The 16692-nt window shown below is 43.6% G+C and overlaps 1 protein-coding gene across 5 annotated transcripts in view; it reads right to left on the minus strand.

The window, feature by feature from the left end:
- Positions 1 to 16287, minus strand: part of aff4 (AF4/FMR2 family, member 4) — a 136484-nt gene extending 120197 nt beyond the window's left edge. For 2 of the 5 annotated variants that reach the window (XM_038796030.1, XM_038796028.1), the window contains exon 1: positions 15850 to 16287. The gene's annotated coding sequence lies outside the window, so the exon portion shown is untranslated. Of the gene's footprint in view, positions 1 to 15097; positions 15401 to 15849 lie in introns of those variants that run through there. The other 3 variants (XM_038796032.1, XM_038796031.1, XM_038796029.1) reach the window with 2 other exon arrangements.
- Positions 16288 to 16692: the final 405 nt, after the last annotated feature.

The raw sequence follows: 16692 nt of genomic DNA on the forward strand, positions 1-16692 counted from the left end.
TCGCACTAATTTTCTGCTGTGAAAGCTCTATTCACCCGTCTTCTGTCTCTACAGTAACGGTTCTGTTTTTGGTATATTTTTACCTGCAAAGGGGTAAATAGGGAAGAATAGATTCCAATCAGCTGCAAGAAAAACTAGGGGAGATGATTGAAACCAGAAGGTTCGGAGGATGGGGATGATGAAGCAAAATCATTCGGTTTAGAAAGAGATGGCAGAGTTAAATAAAGAGTCTACCTGCAATAATGGAACAAAGGGAGAAGATGCACAAAAGACTCAAAGCTGAAAAAGTGAAGGCACCTGGTGGGATGTAGGGAAATGATTGGATGAGCTGAAACCATGAATATATCTATGCAGATGTGACAATTTTGAAATCAATGCACTTCAGAATGAGGATTCAGTGGCACAAGTACATAAACATCAAGAGCACTGGGCCATTTGGCCCCTCGGGTTTGCTCCCAAGATCTTGGCAGATCTAACTGTGGCCTCAACCCTACTTTCCTGTCTGACCACCATAACTCTCTACTCACGTTGATGAAAATCTAACTCCGTCTTGAATTAATTCAATGACCTAGCCTCCACTGCTCTCTGAGGAAGAGAATTTCACAGACAAATGACCCTCAGAAAAATAATTCTCATCCGACTCTTAAATTGGAGACCTCTAATATTTAAACCCTGTCCACTCATTTAAGGCTCTACATCGCCCACCCAAAGAGGAAACAGCCTTTCAGCAGCCACCCTATAAATGTCCCCTCAGAATTTTATATGCTTAACTAAGATTACGTCTCATTTTCTAAACTCGAGTATAGGGCCAACCAGCTTAACTCTTCCTTACACAATGCATCTCACAAGCTTGCCATCCTCCCATTGATTCTGTCCACACCTCCCGCTGCCTCAGGAAGGCAGACAGTATTGTCAGAGACCTCTCACACCCAGGTTTTGCCCTCTTCCAGACCCTTCCATCAGGCAGAAGATACAGAAGTCTGAAGACCAGCACATCCAGACATAGGAACAGCTTCTTCCCCACAGTTGGTGGGGATGCATTGTGCGCTCTGGTTAGTGTTTCTCATTGACCCAATTAAATCCAAACTGGTTAGAGCCAGTCTCAGACAAGACATAGTGTGCAGAATTTCAAACATGACACATCATGAAGTTCTGCTCAGGATGTCATGAATAGGAGATGATTTTTTTTTTTGCAGCGTTAGTCATTCCCATACTACAGCAAACTTCCATGCCCTGACAATGACTGCTCAACAATTCTCCCTTGGACTATCTGTTCCATGTAAGAACATTATTCACAACGCCCTATGCTGCTCATTTGGCCCTTGTTCCGCACTGTAACCAATCACTATTTGCTGATGTACCATTTGTCAATATACTCTGTTGATTATTCATTTATCTACTATTTGTTCTTTGCCACATTACCAGAAGGATGTGGATGCTTTAGAGAAGGTGCAGAGGAGGTTCAGCAGGATGTTGCCTGGTATGGAGGGTGCTAGCTATGAAGAAAGGCCGAGTAGATTAGGATTGTTTTCGTTGGAAAGACGGAGGTTGAGGGGGGACCTGATTGAGGTCTACAAAATTATGAGAGGTATGGACAGTGTGGATAGCAACAAGCTTTTTCCAAGAGTGGGGGTGTCAATTACAAGGGGTCACGATTTCAAGGTGAGAGGGGGGAAAGTTTAAGGGAGATGTGCGTGGAAAGTTTTTTTACGCAGAGGGTAGTGGGTGCCTGGAACGCTTTGCCAGTGGAGGCGGTAGAGGCGGGCACGATAGCATCATTTAAGATGCATCTAGACAGATATATGAATTGGCGGGGAACAGAGGGAAATAGATCTTTGGAAAATAGGCGACAGGTTTAGATAAAGGATCTGGATCGGCGCAGGCTGGGAGGGCCGAAGGGCCTGTTCCTGTGCTGTAATTTTCTTTGTTCTTTATGTACATACTGTGTACGTTCCCTTGGCCACAGAAAAATACTTTTCACTGTACTTTGGTACATGTGACAATATCTATAAATCAAACAACAACTCCTTCACCCCATCAGCATATCAACTACAGACAAAATGATCATATCCCAAAAAGATGGCAACTATATAAAGTGCCCTTAATCAGCTCAACTGCACTCTTCACATGCAATATTTTATATGCCAGGAGAGGCAATGGAAGAGTGGTATGATCACTAGACCAGTAATTCAGAAACCTAGGACAACGCTCTGGGGAGCCGGGTTCAAATCCTATCAGGCCAGATGAAACATTGCTTTTTGTTGCAAGACAAGACCTAGCCAAATCATTATGGCTTCTGATACCTCTGGGATGCAACACCATTACCAACAATACCAGCAACATTTCCAACTCTGGCATTGCTCCGTGATCAGGGATAATGTAGTGCATCACATTTGTGCCTTTTAATGTTAAATTTATTTAAATTTGTAGGCAGCAGCTATGTTTCAACACAAGAAGAGCTTTTAGAACCATAGAAAAGTTACAGTGCACAGAGGTCATTCAGCCCATTGTGTCTGTGACGGCCAAAAAAATGAAAAAATAAACTAGCCGCTCATTTTCATTCCAATTTCCAGCACCTGGTCCGTAGCCTTGCAGGTTAGGTTACAGTACTTCAAATACAGATCCAGGGACCTTTTAAGTGAATTAAGCGCTTCAGCCCCAAACACCCCCTGGATGAAAAAGTTATTCCTCATCTTTGCACCCTAGGAATTTGGCTAGAGGAAGCAAGTCTTTCCTGTCCACCCTGTCTAGACCCGTCAATCTTGTACACCTCAATTAGGTCATCCCTTGCCCTCCTCGGTTCTAACAAAATAACCGGAGCCTATCAAATCTCTCCTTCTAGGTGCAATTTTCAAGCCTTGCAACATTCTTGTAAATCTCCTCTGCACTCTCCAGAGTAATTATGTCCTTCCTGTAATATGGTCACTGAACTGTCCACAAAACGCCACTGTGCCCCAACCAGCGTTGATACAGTTCCATCATTACATCCCTGCCTTTGTATTCAGTACCTTACCCAATAAAGGAAAGTATTCCATATGCTTTCTTGACCACCTTGTCCACCTGTCCTGCCATCTTCAAGGGTCTTTAGATAGGAACTTCAAAGTCTCTCACATCCTCAACCGTTCTCAATATTTTGTCCTTTCGTATTCCCTTGATTTTTTTTTGCCCTTTCCAAATGCATTACCTCACACTTTTCCGAATTTAAGTCTATTTGCCCACTAAACCAAACCACTGATATAATTCTGGAATCAACAACTATCCTCTTTACTATCCACTACACGGCTAAATTTTGAGACATCTGCAAATTTCCCAATCATGTCACCCACATTTAAGTCTAAATCTGTACGACACACAACAAACAGCGAGGGTCCCAACACTGAGCCCTGTAGAACACTGCTGGAAACTGTTTTCGATTTTCAAAAGCATCCATCAACCATTGCGCTTTGTTTTCTGTCACTGAGCCAATTTTGGATCCAACCTGCTCCTTCCCCTGTATCTTTACTGAACAGTCGGACATGTGGGACCCTGTCAAATGTCTTTCTGAAATTCATGTAGACAATACCCACTGCACTATCCCCATCAAGCCTCCTCGTTACTTCTTTTTAAAATTCTGTTATGTGAGCAAGACACAATCTTCCCCTAACAAAATCATGTTGACTATCCCCATCAATCCGTGCCTTTTTAAGTGACTGTTTATCCTGTCTCTTAAATTGTTTCCAATAATTTGCCCACCGAGGTTGGCCAGATTTCTGGCCCATCCGAGCACCCTTATTAAATTTTGGTACAGATATCCAATTGTCAGGTACCTCACCTGTATCTAGTAAGGATTGGAAAATGATCCTCAGTGCATCTACTATTTCCTCCCGGGCTTCCTTCAACAGCCTGGAAGTAGTGGCGATACTAGTAGTACCTTGAATGTCTCTAGAGTAGGGAGCGATGAGTAACACCAGGTAAAGACAAAATAGAGCTAATTATTTATGGGTTACGCACTGTTTATTCAGTCATATGGGTATGGTATGAACTCTACTGCTGTGGAATTGCAGATCAACATCCAATGGCACAGCAACACATACCAGCTTGCTACGCTGTTTAAAATGGTGTACGCAATACAACTTTCTTCAGTTTTAAATCCATTGCATTAAAATTCAAACCCGAGCATTCCTGACACAGAAGGAAAATAAACTGAAATTATTCCTTGGAATCAATTAAAAATCTACAGTGGCTAGCCACACCTAATTTTTATGTAGACCTCTAGTACAGCTAGACAACAACATTGATTTATTCACGTAATGAAACATCCCAAGATGCTTCACAGGAGCATTATACAAAGTATGACATTATGCCACAAGGAAACATTAGGCTAGATGACCCAACAGCTTGATCAAAGACGTAGGTTTTAAGAAAGGCTTTAACAGAAGAAAATAGAGGGCAGCACAGTGGCAGCACTGCTGCCTCATGACGCTGAGGACCCAAGTTCGATCCCGGCCCCCTGTCCGTGTGGAGTTTGCACATTCTCCCCATGTCTGCGTGAGTCCACTCCCACAACCCAAAGATGTGCAGGGTAGGTGGATTGGCCACACCAAATTGCTCCTTAATTTTGGAAAAAAAAGAATTGCCCACTTTAAATTTAAAAAAAAGGAGGAAACTAAGAAATAGAGACCAAGAAGTATAGGGAGGGTATTCCAGAGCTTGGGACCTCAGCAACTGAAACACAGTCACCAATGGAGAAGTGACAGAACTTGGGAATGCAAAAGAGGCCAGAGTATCTCAGGTGGTTGTGGGGCTGGAGGAAATTACGAGAGAGAAAATGACTGCCATGAATGTATCTGAAAACAAATGAGAATGTTAAAATCAAGACTTTATTGGATCAGAAGCCAACGTTGGTCAGGTCAGTGGAGACAGAGGAATTGGACTTGTGAGTTATGCCACAAAAGCAGAATTTTGGACAATCTCAAGTTAACAGAGAATAGAATTTGAAGACCAGCCAGAAGTGGGTTGGAATAGTTGAGTTGAGAGCTAACAAAGGCATATGGGTGTGGGTTTTAGCTGAGTTGGGACAGGCAAAGTCAGGCGACGCTACATAGGTGGAAATACACAGTCCTAATGACAGTACAGATGAGGTTGGAAGCTCTTCTCGGGATCAAATGCAGCACCAAGATTGAGAACAAACAAGCTTGATTTCACAGTTGCAAGGGAGATGAGGTTTGGAGCAGAAACTCAAAAGCAATAACCCTGGCTCTTCCCAATATTTAATTGGAGGAAATTTCTGCTCATTCAGCATCAGATATCAAATAAGGCAGCTGACAATTTATCAATGGTGGAATCATAAAAGAGGCGGTGCAGTAGAGCTGGGTGCCAGTTATGTAGCTGTGGGCATCACAGGCAAGGCCAGCATTTGTTGCCCATCCGCGAGTGCCTTAGAGAAGGGGATGAGGTATCTTCTTGAACCACTGCAGTCCATGTGGTGTAGATATGTAGGTTGAGAGATCAGTTAGCTCAGTTGGCTGGACGGCTGGTTCATGATGCAAAGTGATGCCAACAGCACGGGTTCAATTCCTGTACTGGCTGAGGTTACTACAAAGACCAGCCTTCTCAACCTTGTCCTTCACCTAAGGTGTGATGACCCTTAAGGTTAAATCACCACCAGTCACATCTCTCTCGTAAAAGGAAGAGCAGCTTATTGCCTCCTGGAACTATGATGACTTTAATTTTTCATACCCACTGTGCTGTTAGGGAAGGAGTTCCAGGATCCACCAAAGAAACGGTGATATATTTCCAAGTGAGCACGGTGAGTGGAGGGAAACGTCCAGGTAGCAGTGTTCCCAGGTGTCTACTGCCTTTGCCGTTCTAAATGGTAGTGGATGTGGGTTTGGAAGGTGTGGTCTAGGAGTCTTGGTGAGGTCATGCAGTGCCTCTTGTAGATGCATAGAAACAGGCCATTAGGCCAGCCCTTCAAGTGCATGCCTGTGATTATGCTCCACTTCAACTTTCTCCCATCTTTCCTAGTCTCAATTTAACCCTTTGTCATATGCTTATCTCACCTTCCCTTAAATGTATCTATACACTTCAAGTATTTTGTTTCGTAGCGAATTCAACATTCTTACCACTCTGATCTAAATTGCATGCTACCCGTATTGAACATTACATGTTCAATTACACTGGACTAAAAAGGGTTATAAATGTGAGGACAGGTTGCACAGACTAGCATACCTTTGAATAAAGATTAAGGGGTGACCGAAATGAGGTGTTTAAAATTATCAAAGTTGATAGTTTTTCTCTACTATCTCGCCTAATTAATAATGATATAATAATCTATTAATAATGATATAATAATCTTTATTGTCACAAGTAGGCTTACTTTAACACTGCAATTATGTAACTGTGAAAAGTTCCTAGTCACCACATTCCAGCGACTGTTCGGGTACACCGAGGGAGAATTCAGAATGTCCAATTCACCGAACAAGCACGTCTTTCGGGACTTGTGGGAGGAAACCAGAGCGCACGGAGGAAACTGACGCAGACACAGGGAGAATGTGCAGATTCTGCACAGGCAGTGACCCAAGCCGGGAATTGAACCTGGGTCCCTGGCGCGGTGATGCAATAGTGTTAACCACTATGCTATTGTGCCGCACAACAGATCAAATATGATTGAAATCAAATGGTAAAATAGGTCCAAAAGTGCTTGAATGGCTAGCGCAAGACTGAGGGAGTGCTCCTGTTAAATGCGGTCCTTCATGTTAAAATGAGGTTCCATCTACCTAATCAGGTGGACGTAAAAGACCCCATGACACAATTACAAAGGAGGGAAGGGTAAATCTCCCACTGTCCGGGCCAATATTTATCCTCAACCAACAGAGTTATAACAGATTACCTGGACTATTTTCATTTCTATTTGTGAGGTCTTGCATGTGCAAACTAGCTGATTTGTTTTCTCCATTACAACATCTAACTACCCATCAAAAAGTACCCATCTCCTGAGATTGTAAATTGAGCTATATAAATGCAATTTATTTCTATTACTTTGGTTGATTTTACTTTCAATTAAAGCCAAGGTATATGGCATTTTCCAATCTTTTCAAAAATACTTCAAAGGACTATCCTTCGACCCATCCCACGCTATGTCTACAATTTTCACAGGGAATATAGGAGCTTCTTAGAGTCATTAATTTAGTAAGATCCAAACTTGATGTATATTTGCAGTCTGTATGATGTGCAATTTAAACTATAAGACCATGATAGCAAATAGATAGGAGTCATTAGAATACCTACATTTGGGGGAACCACATGATGTAAGGTTTTTCCTGGGCTCTGGTACTACTGTTTTTTGTAATCCTTCTTTTATCCTCTTTGCACGGCACATGCTTATCTAATCCAAGAGTTAACACTCCATAGTATGTCCCTAGAAAATGGTTAATAAGTGTTGGAGAAAAAATGTCGAGGTATTCAAATAAATCTGGCGATAAAAGGGAGCAGTCTGATGCAACAGGGGTAGAGATTCCTTGTCAATATGATGGCCTGATCCTTGAACAGGTTCTTGACCTCGTACTTTCTAAAGGTTGTGCAAATGACGACTGCGAACATTATCAACAATATCAGAGTACTCGATGACAAATTTGACTTGCTGACACGGAATCTATGAGACCAAACTGCAGAATACTAATAAAAGGCTTGCTGAAAACAGAGGAAAGAATCCTGAGCATCAAAAATATTGCTTCTTTGGCTCAAGTTTGCATTCAATCCATGGAAAACCAGCCATGTGGTTGTCAGAAATCCTGAAGAACCGAGGCCAGAGAAAGAATGTCTGGCCCATTGGTCTGTCAGGAGTGGACCATAAGATTCCTGTTAAGTTTTTTGAGAGCTGGCTACCATGTTTCCTTTCGCTGGATGTGAAGGCTAAGCTTTTCAAGTTGGAAAGGACACACCATATCCTGTCATTGAGGCCTCAGGACAATTGACATCCCAGGCCCAAAGTCATTTGCTTTCATAACTTCCAAGATCACCAGAGGGTTCTGGAAGCGGTGAGGTGTGGCAGGACCTGGCTCCGTGAGCAGACGAGAGTCTCTTTTCTTCCAGGACTTCTTGGTGGTGACATAGCATAGCTGAAGTACAGAGGCTTTGATGAAGTTAGAAAACAGTTGGAGTGAATTATGCCTACTTTATCCTGAGACCCAGAGGGTAATATCCGACGACTCTTAAGTATTTTGATAATCCGGCTAGCGCAGTGGCCTTCATAAAGTCCGTAGAAGGTGAGGACTTGGACTGACAATCTGCAGCTCATTGAAATTTGGACTTTCTTCTAGTTATATTGTTTTTTTTGTCTGATTTTATATAGTCATAGATCCTGTTTTTTGGAAGGTGTGAACATTTGAGCACTATACTGAATGTCATATCCTTAGGAAGCTTAGGAATTTTATTTGGGGTAGCGACGCCACGTGCTAATCATCCATATCTTTATGATGGTCATACTGGTTATTTGGTATCCACTCATTAATCATGATAGTATTGAATGACACCATTGCTGGGAAGCGGGCAGAAGGGTTAGGTCGTCATGGGTGGATCCAAAATGCAGGACGGACATTTGGCTCCCATTCCCTTAACATAGAACATAGAACAGTACAGCACAGAACAGGCCCTTCGGCCCTCGATGTTGTGCCGAGCAATGATCACCCCACTTAAACCCACGTAACCCGTATACCCGTAACCCAACAATCCCCCCATTAACCTTACACTACGGGCAATTTAGCATGGCCAATCCACCTAACCCGCACATATTTGGCCTTATTTTTCTCCTCTGTTGATGAGCATGTCTCCTGATGGTAATGATAGTATAGCTGTAGGGTTAGCCTTATGGGCCTCACTGGTGTTGAGGACTGTCCCCTTAGAGCTTTTGCGGTCGTGATTCTTTTTATACTTTTGTTGTGTTGGAGTTTGTTGACTGAATACTGCAATGGCACAGACAGGTCTTTTATCCACGAAAAGAACGCTTGATGGATGTTATGGTGCCTCTGGTGTAACTTGAGATATGTTTTGAATCATGCCAATGTGGGCGGCATGGTAGCATAGTGGTTATCTCTGTTGCTTCTCAGCACCAGGGTCCCAGGTTCGATTCCTGTCTTGGGTCACGTCTGTGCGGAATCTGCATGTTCTCCCTGTGTCTGCATAAGTTTCCTCCGGGAGCTCCAGTTTCCTTCCACAAGTCCCGAAAGACGTGCTGTAAAGTAATTTGGACATTCTGAATTCTCCCGCTGTGTACCCGAACAGGCACTGGAGTATGGCGACTAGGGGCTTTTCACGGTAACTTCATTGCAGTGTTAATGAAAGCTTACTTGTGACAATAAAGGTTATTAATATTTTTTAAAACTCTGGCACAAACATCCTATCGTTTTTTTTTTTCAGGTGGTCTGTGCAATGGCGGTAGTTAATTTCAAAGTATGCTCCTGGAATGCAAGAGGAATTCATAATCATATCAAAAGGAAATTTTTTTTGGCTTTCTTAAGGAGAAAGTAGACACAGCCTTGTTACAGGAAATTTGCATGACAAGAAGCACTTAAAGTGGGAATGGGTGTGGCAGGTCTTCACCTCGTTTTCAACCAGCACCAAGGGAGTAGCAATTTTGATCAACAAAAATGTTCCCTTCAAAGTGAAGAACGGTGCGAAGGATTAGGGGGGGGGGGTATTTGGTCAGTCTGCCTTGCTAATAAATAATAATAATCTTTATTAGTGTCACAAGTAGGCTTACATTAACAGTGCAATGAAGTTACTGTGAAAATCCCCTGGTCCCCACTTTACAGCGCCTGTTCGGGGACACGGAGGGAGAATTCAGAATGTCCAATTCACCTAACAAGCACTTCTTTCGGGACTTGTGGGAGGAAACCCACGTAGACATGGAGAGAACATGCTGGTTTAGCACAGTGGGCTGAATAGCTGGCTTGCAATGCAGAACAAGGCAGCAACGCAGGTTCAATTCCCGTACCGGCCTCCCGTCGCCGGAATGTGGTGACTAGGGACTTTTCACAGTAACCTCATTTGAAGCCTACTTGTGACAATAAGCGATTATTATTATTATTATTAACATACAGACTCCGCAGAGAGTGACCCAAGTCGGGAATCGAACCCATGTCCCTGGTGCTGTGAAGCAACAGTATTAATCCTACTGTACTATCATGCCACCCATAATGTGTATGGCCCTCCAAAACACTCCCCAGAGTTTGTTATCAAAATCTTCATGGACTTTGCAGAAGCTGGTTTTGACCAATTCTGTTGTGGGTGTGGAATTGCCATTTGAATCCCTTTATGGATAAGCTTCCAGTAACCAGAAATCCCCTCACCCTAAAGGTAATGGTTTTGGCGTCAGTATGTGAGGAGGACTTTACATCCTAGTGATAAAGAATTTACAATTTTCTCAGCTCCTCAATGTCATACTAGAATTGGGTATTTCTTAATGCCGAGGGAAATACATTTGGTATCCTCTTGTTCTATAGATAGCATTGTGATCCCGGACTATGCTCCTGTCTTCCTTGAATCTTTACTCAAGGGCTTGTACCCGCACCCCCCTCCAATCCCCCCCCCCCCCCACCCTCACATGGCTGTGTACTTCACCCCCATTCTACTCCTTGTACACACACGACTGCGTGGCAAAACTTGGTTCCAACTCCATCTACAAGTTTGCTGATGATACGACCATAGTGGGCCGGATCTCGAATAATGACGAGTCAGAATACAGGAGGGAGATAGAGAACCTAGTGGAGTGGTGTAGCGACAGCAATCTCTCCCTCAATGCCAGCAAAACTAAAGAGCTGGTCATTGACTTCAGGAAGCAAAGTACTGTACACACCCCGTCAGCATCAACGGGGCCGAGGTGGAGATGGTTAGCAGTTTCAAATTCCTAGGGGTGCACATCTCCAAAAATCTGTCCTGGTCCACCCACATTGACGCTACCACCAAGAAAGCACAACAGCGCGTATACTTCCTCAGGAAACTAAAGAAATTCGGCATGTCCACATTAACCCTTACCAATTTTACAGATGCACCATAGAAAGCATCCTATCGGGGCTGCATCACAGCCTGGTATGGCAACTGCTTGGCCCAGGACTGCAAGAAACTACAGAGAGTCATGAACACCGCCCAGTTCATCACACGAACCTGCCTCCCATCCACACCTCCCGCTGCCTGGGGAAAGCGGGCAGCACAATCCAAGATCCCTACCACCCGGCTGACTCACTCTTCCAACTTCTTCCATCGGGCAGGAGATACAGAAGTCTGAGAACACGCACGACAGGCTCAAAAACAGCTTCTTCCCCACTGTCACCAGACTCCTAAATGACCCTCTTATGGACTGACCTCATTAACACTACACCCTGTATGGTTCATCCGATGCCGGTGTTTATGTAGTTACATTGTATACCTTGTGTTGCCCTATCGTGTATTTTCTTTTATTTCCTTTTCTTCCCATGTACTTAATGATCTGTTGAGCTGCTCGCAGAAAAATACTTTTCACTGTACCTCGGTACACGTGACAATAAACAAATCCAATCCAATGTAAGGCCGTTGGCGTCAGTATGTGAAGAGGACATACATCCTAGAGACAAAGAATTTGGGGATTTTTATGCTGAACTGTATATGTCGGGCCAGTCTGGATATGTATTGACACATATGGAGCACTTCGCTCAAGCTTCCTGTGGCTTTGGAGGATTAACGACTGGTTCTTAATGCTCCTATCATTAAAAGAGAGGTGGATATGGCCATTAGGGAGCTCCAACCAGGCAAGGCCCCTGGCCTGGTTGGTTTTAGGTGTGAGTTTTACAGGGCTCATCAAAGGTCAGTTTTCAAGCAATGTCAGAAGGTTACGAAACGTGATCTAGATTTTCCAAAAAGCGGGGTGTTGGATGCGTTAGTGATTTCCCTAGATGAAGAGAAAGCTTTTAGAGCGGAATGGAATTACTTGGTTTACACATAGCGGACATTTGGGCTAGGTGAGGAATATGTTAAGTCTATTCAAGTGTTGTATCATAGACCATAGGCAGCAGTGCTCACGAATCATAGATTTGAGAATTATAGTCGTCTTGCTATTTGCATTGGCCACAAAGACTTGGGCAGAGGCTATAGGAGGTGGGGGAAGGAAAGAGGAAAGATAGCAGCGCAAGATCATGCTTTACGCTGATGACGTGCTGCTGTTTGTGTTGAAGCCGGACATTTCAGTTCCTGTTATTATCTATGTGATGGATAGATTTAATATCTTCTCTGGCTATAAGATTAATTTTACAGTCGGAGGCTATGTCGGTGGGTGAGTTGAGAGGTAGACCACCTCCCCTTACTAATTTCTCTTTTAGGTGGACCTCGTCAGGGTTTACTTGTCTGGGTGCTGTAATTACCCCCTTTTACAAACAACTATACAAGGCTAATATCCCTCTGTTGATTTTGTCTAGGAGGTGGGACCTGACTTGTTGCTCCTCCATGCCAGTATCGTGGCTAGGTAGGATTGCATTAATTAAGATTAAAGTTTTGCCTAGATTGTTCCATCCCTTACAGATGTTGTCCATCTTACTGAGTGCTAGGGTCTTAAATGGTATCAATGGAATGATCAGTTCGTTTATATGGATTAAAAAGAAGCTTTGTTTGAAGTTCTTCATTCTGCAGCTCCCACCTTTTAAGGGGGTTTTAGGGTGCCAAATATTAGACTGTACCAATTAGCCTCATCTTCAGTTTATGAGGGACTGGGTTAGAAAGACCCTACTTCTATTTGGCTTGATCCGGAAGACCACAAGTTGGTGTAACCTTTACAGGTCTTGTTATTTTACAAACACTGTAGATCGGGTTCTGCTAGGTGCAGAAATCCTATAATTATTAATACTCTTAGAATTGGAGGATGGTCTGTCAATTCAAAGCGAGATGTAAACTGACTTCCACTCTCTCTCCCATCCAGGGCAATGTGGACATCTACCAGGTCTTATGGATCATGAATTTGATATTTGGAGAGATAGAGGCATTTTTACATTCTAAGTGACCCCAACTTAGAGACGTTATCCTTAACAAGACAACTTTGAATCTTGACTCTTCTAATTCCCTAGTGGAAAGAAAATTCCAATTTCTGCAGAGCCTGAACAGTTAATTTGCACGTTTTATGATACCTTGTGGTTTAGATCCTGTGTTAGTATATTGGGTACCTTGCAGTCTTGGGAAAGAGGCTTGGCAAATAATATTGATGAGGATACATGGAGCAGTATATGGGATTATGCCAATAGAACTTTGGTATATAATAGAATAAAAGGAGACTCAGTTCAAGATATTGCACCACTTGCATATCACGTTGTGTTTGAGACAAGGTTGGCTATATATCCCCGATATGCCTAAAGTGCCTGGTAGTCGAGGATGATTATACATACTGCGTATGAGCCCGTGTCAAGATTCAATCCTCCTGGTCTGGCTATGGAGCTTGAGAGGATATTTGGCAGTTTTTAGAATTTGACCCGATGTTCCTAAATCTGGGTCTTACAGATAGGAGAATTAATGATGCCAATTAAGAAAAGGCTGTATAACATCCTAACTTTTGCAGCCCTTGGACCAATGACAAGCATCCTTTGATTCAAAACTGGCATAAAGTGGTCATGGAGCGTATTCCTATGGAATTACTGACGTCTGTACTTAGTTCCAAGTCAGATACATTCCATAAAGTGCGGGACCTCGTATCAAATTTCTATGCTCCGCTTTGTCTGACCTGTTCCTGCAAGGTTTCCCATATTGCAAGTCTCGATCTCACTATACATAAAGGTGCGCATCTTGATGCCTTATCCTTTCATGTTTATATGGCATTATTCCCAGCCCCCCATTTTCTGATTGATCCAGTCTATAAATGGAGGCACTAGTTCTTAAGAACTGTTGTTATGAATTTATCCTGCCTTTCTCTCCTCTTATGTTTGCAGAAATACTTGTTCTGTACTATACCTGTTGTGTTTTGAACGTTTGTTGTGCTATCTGTAAAATGATAAATCTCTAAAAATATATATTTAAAAATAACTATTTATATAATTACTTCTCACAATCCTCAACAGTTTCAAAGTGCTTCATATATAATTAATCACATTACAGAATTTATACTTCCACCTAATCAGCTTCTAAAAAGGTCTGGTATATCAGGTCCTCTGTAATTCTGATTGTTTGGTGAAGATAAAATGCAAAATTTAAGTCAAGAAATTCAGATAAGTTATACTTTTAAAATTTCATTTATGTAGTTGTGTCCCAGTACGTTACTGCCAACCCACACAGAATAGGCACTACTTTGTTATACCATTGTGCTTTTCAGCAAACAGAATCATTTCAAAATCAACAAGCAATGGACCAAAATGTCAAAATTCCAAAACTACGCAAACGTAATGCTATAATTCTGTTCCAAGTCTCCATAAGTCAAACAGGTAACATGGAGAACATGGTACCAATCTGATCCATACATGGAACAGCCCATTTAGGACAGGGGTAGAACTGGCAGAATAAATTAAGACAAACATTTGAAACAAATTTATATTCAACATATAACAGTTCAGCTTAATGAACAAGCTCAATAGTCAAACTACTGATTTAATTTGAAGTCATAGCAGTAATTTAAAAATACTCGTTACCCTTAACATCCATATTTCAAATGTCAGTTTTAATACAAGGAAATGAGGCAATCCTAAGAAAATATTGCAGAATAATCTGGAACAACGCCATTGTTTAAGCCTTCCCTTGAGGCGACTTCTCACTCTTCTTCTCTGTCCCTTACCCTGTTTTCCAATCTTATATGCATAGCTACAAACCATGGCTCAACGCCATTGTGATATCACAAGGACAGCTTCACTACCAACACTGCACATGAAAAATTGCCTTAGTATAAAAGATTAACTTCAAATTAATTAAGAAACCAAATTATTCATAAGATGTACCTATTTGAAGACACGGAGATCAAACCATTACTAAAAGATACACCCGTAGAATTCAAGTAATAGCATTTGTATTGAAACAAACTTAAATGGCATCACCGAGAAATGGCAGAGCCAAATACACATTTCAAATCCAATATAAAACCTGGCGCAGTTAATGACTGTATAGAGATTACTTTACATACCACTTGCTGGCCCAAGACAACTTTGGGTAACTGAAGGAGCCGACACTGGCCACAGTTTAGACTAACGGGCACCAACAGGCAGTATTTGTCAAGATAAAATGTTCCCGAGTTCGCACGTTGTCAACAAGTACATAAATACGGCCCAACATTAAAAAGAAAAGTTGAAATCTAGCAGAACTGGATGAACAGATTGGCCAACCGCTCAAAGGACAGGGAGGGAAGGGCCGAGTCCACGTCGTACGTTCTTCCGTTCCTTTTCCGAGAAGTTGCACAGTTAATCCCATTGCTGCCAACCATCCTGACGGTGGACATCTTTGTTAATGGACTTGTAGTTCTCACCGAGCGCCTCGGTTAGCCGCTGCTGCTGTTTATTGGACGGGGAAGGACAACGACTCCCGGGATGCAGCGTCGCGGCAGACCCACTTCCCGCAGATCTCCACCCCCCCCCCCCCCCCGGAACAAAAGGCTTCGCCGGGGGGGGGGGGGGTTGAACCTAACACACCTCAGCACCCCCCCCCCCCCCCCCCAAAAACATATCCCGAAGGACAGCAGTTGGGGAACGAGCATTAAAAAGAAACTGGAGGATCAATATAGGTTTAAATTTTCTTGGGGTGATGAAAGATTTTTTTTGGGGGGGGTTAGGCTCGCTTCCTTCCCCCCAGCCAGACGAGACACCCCCCTCCTTTACAGACACCCCGGGCCCGTTAAGCAGAGCGCAAGCCAGCAAACCGCAGCGACGGCTTTGTTTTTACCTTCAATCCTGTCCGACCTCCTGAGCCATTCTCACAGGGCGACGCAAACCGGGGAAGATTTGGGGCGGGGTGGGGAGGGGGGGATAGGAGGCTGACCCCCCCCCCCCTCCTCCCGCCGGGAAAGGGAGGTGGTGGTGCCGAGGAGGGCGACAAGGACCAGACCGGCCAGGCCGGGCCGCTCCTACCGCCTCCTGATCGCACTGGAAAAACGAACAACACCTCCCTCCCGGATCGCCGGCCGCCCGCACAGTCCCTCCTCGTTCATCGCGGCGGTGATTCTTGGTTGGTTTTTTTTTCTTAAAACCGCACCTCCCCCCACCCGTTCTCTCCTCCAACCGCCGCTTTAAAAAAAAATTATAGATTAAAATAAATAAAAGTTTAAAAACAAATGAAATCACGCCGTCGCCATTTTAGGTGCCGGCCCCGAGCAAGAACAGCTGGTAACCAGGGGAGAGCGCGTCACGCGACTCCGCCCCGCCGGAGGAGGGGGCGGGGCCCGGCCGCTGCCCCTCTGCATCACGGGATGAATTGGGCGGCACGTGACCTGTGCTCCCCCTCCCCACCCTCCCTCTCTCACTTCTCCCACTCAGCCCACCACTCCTCTTCCAGGAATGGCTACCCTCAAGTAGGACTGTAGCACTTCTCTCCCCACCCCCAACCTCCCAGCATCTCATCCCAGGAGAACATTAGGAAGACCAGAACAGCAGCTTCCAAACAGAACCCTGCCCTTGCCTTTGGGGGGAGGGCGGTAACAAATGTTGCAATCTTCAGTCATAATCGTTTTTTATATATTTATTGTCACAAGTATGAAGGTACTGTGAAAAGCCTCTTGTCGCCTGTTCG

The sequence above is a fragment of the Scyliorhinus canicula genome, chromosome 4, assembly GCF_902713615.1.
Source record: "Scyliorhinus canicula chromosome 4, sScyCan1.1, whole genome shotgun sequence".
NCBI classification, from domain to species: Eukaryota; Metazoa; Chordata; class Chondrichthyes; order Carcharhiniformes; family Scyliorhinidae; genus Scyliorhinus; species Scyliorhinus canicula.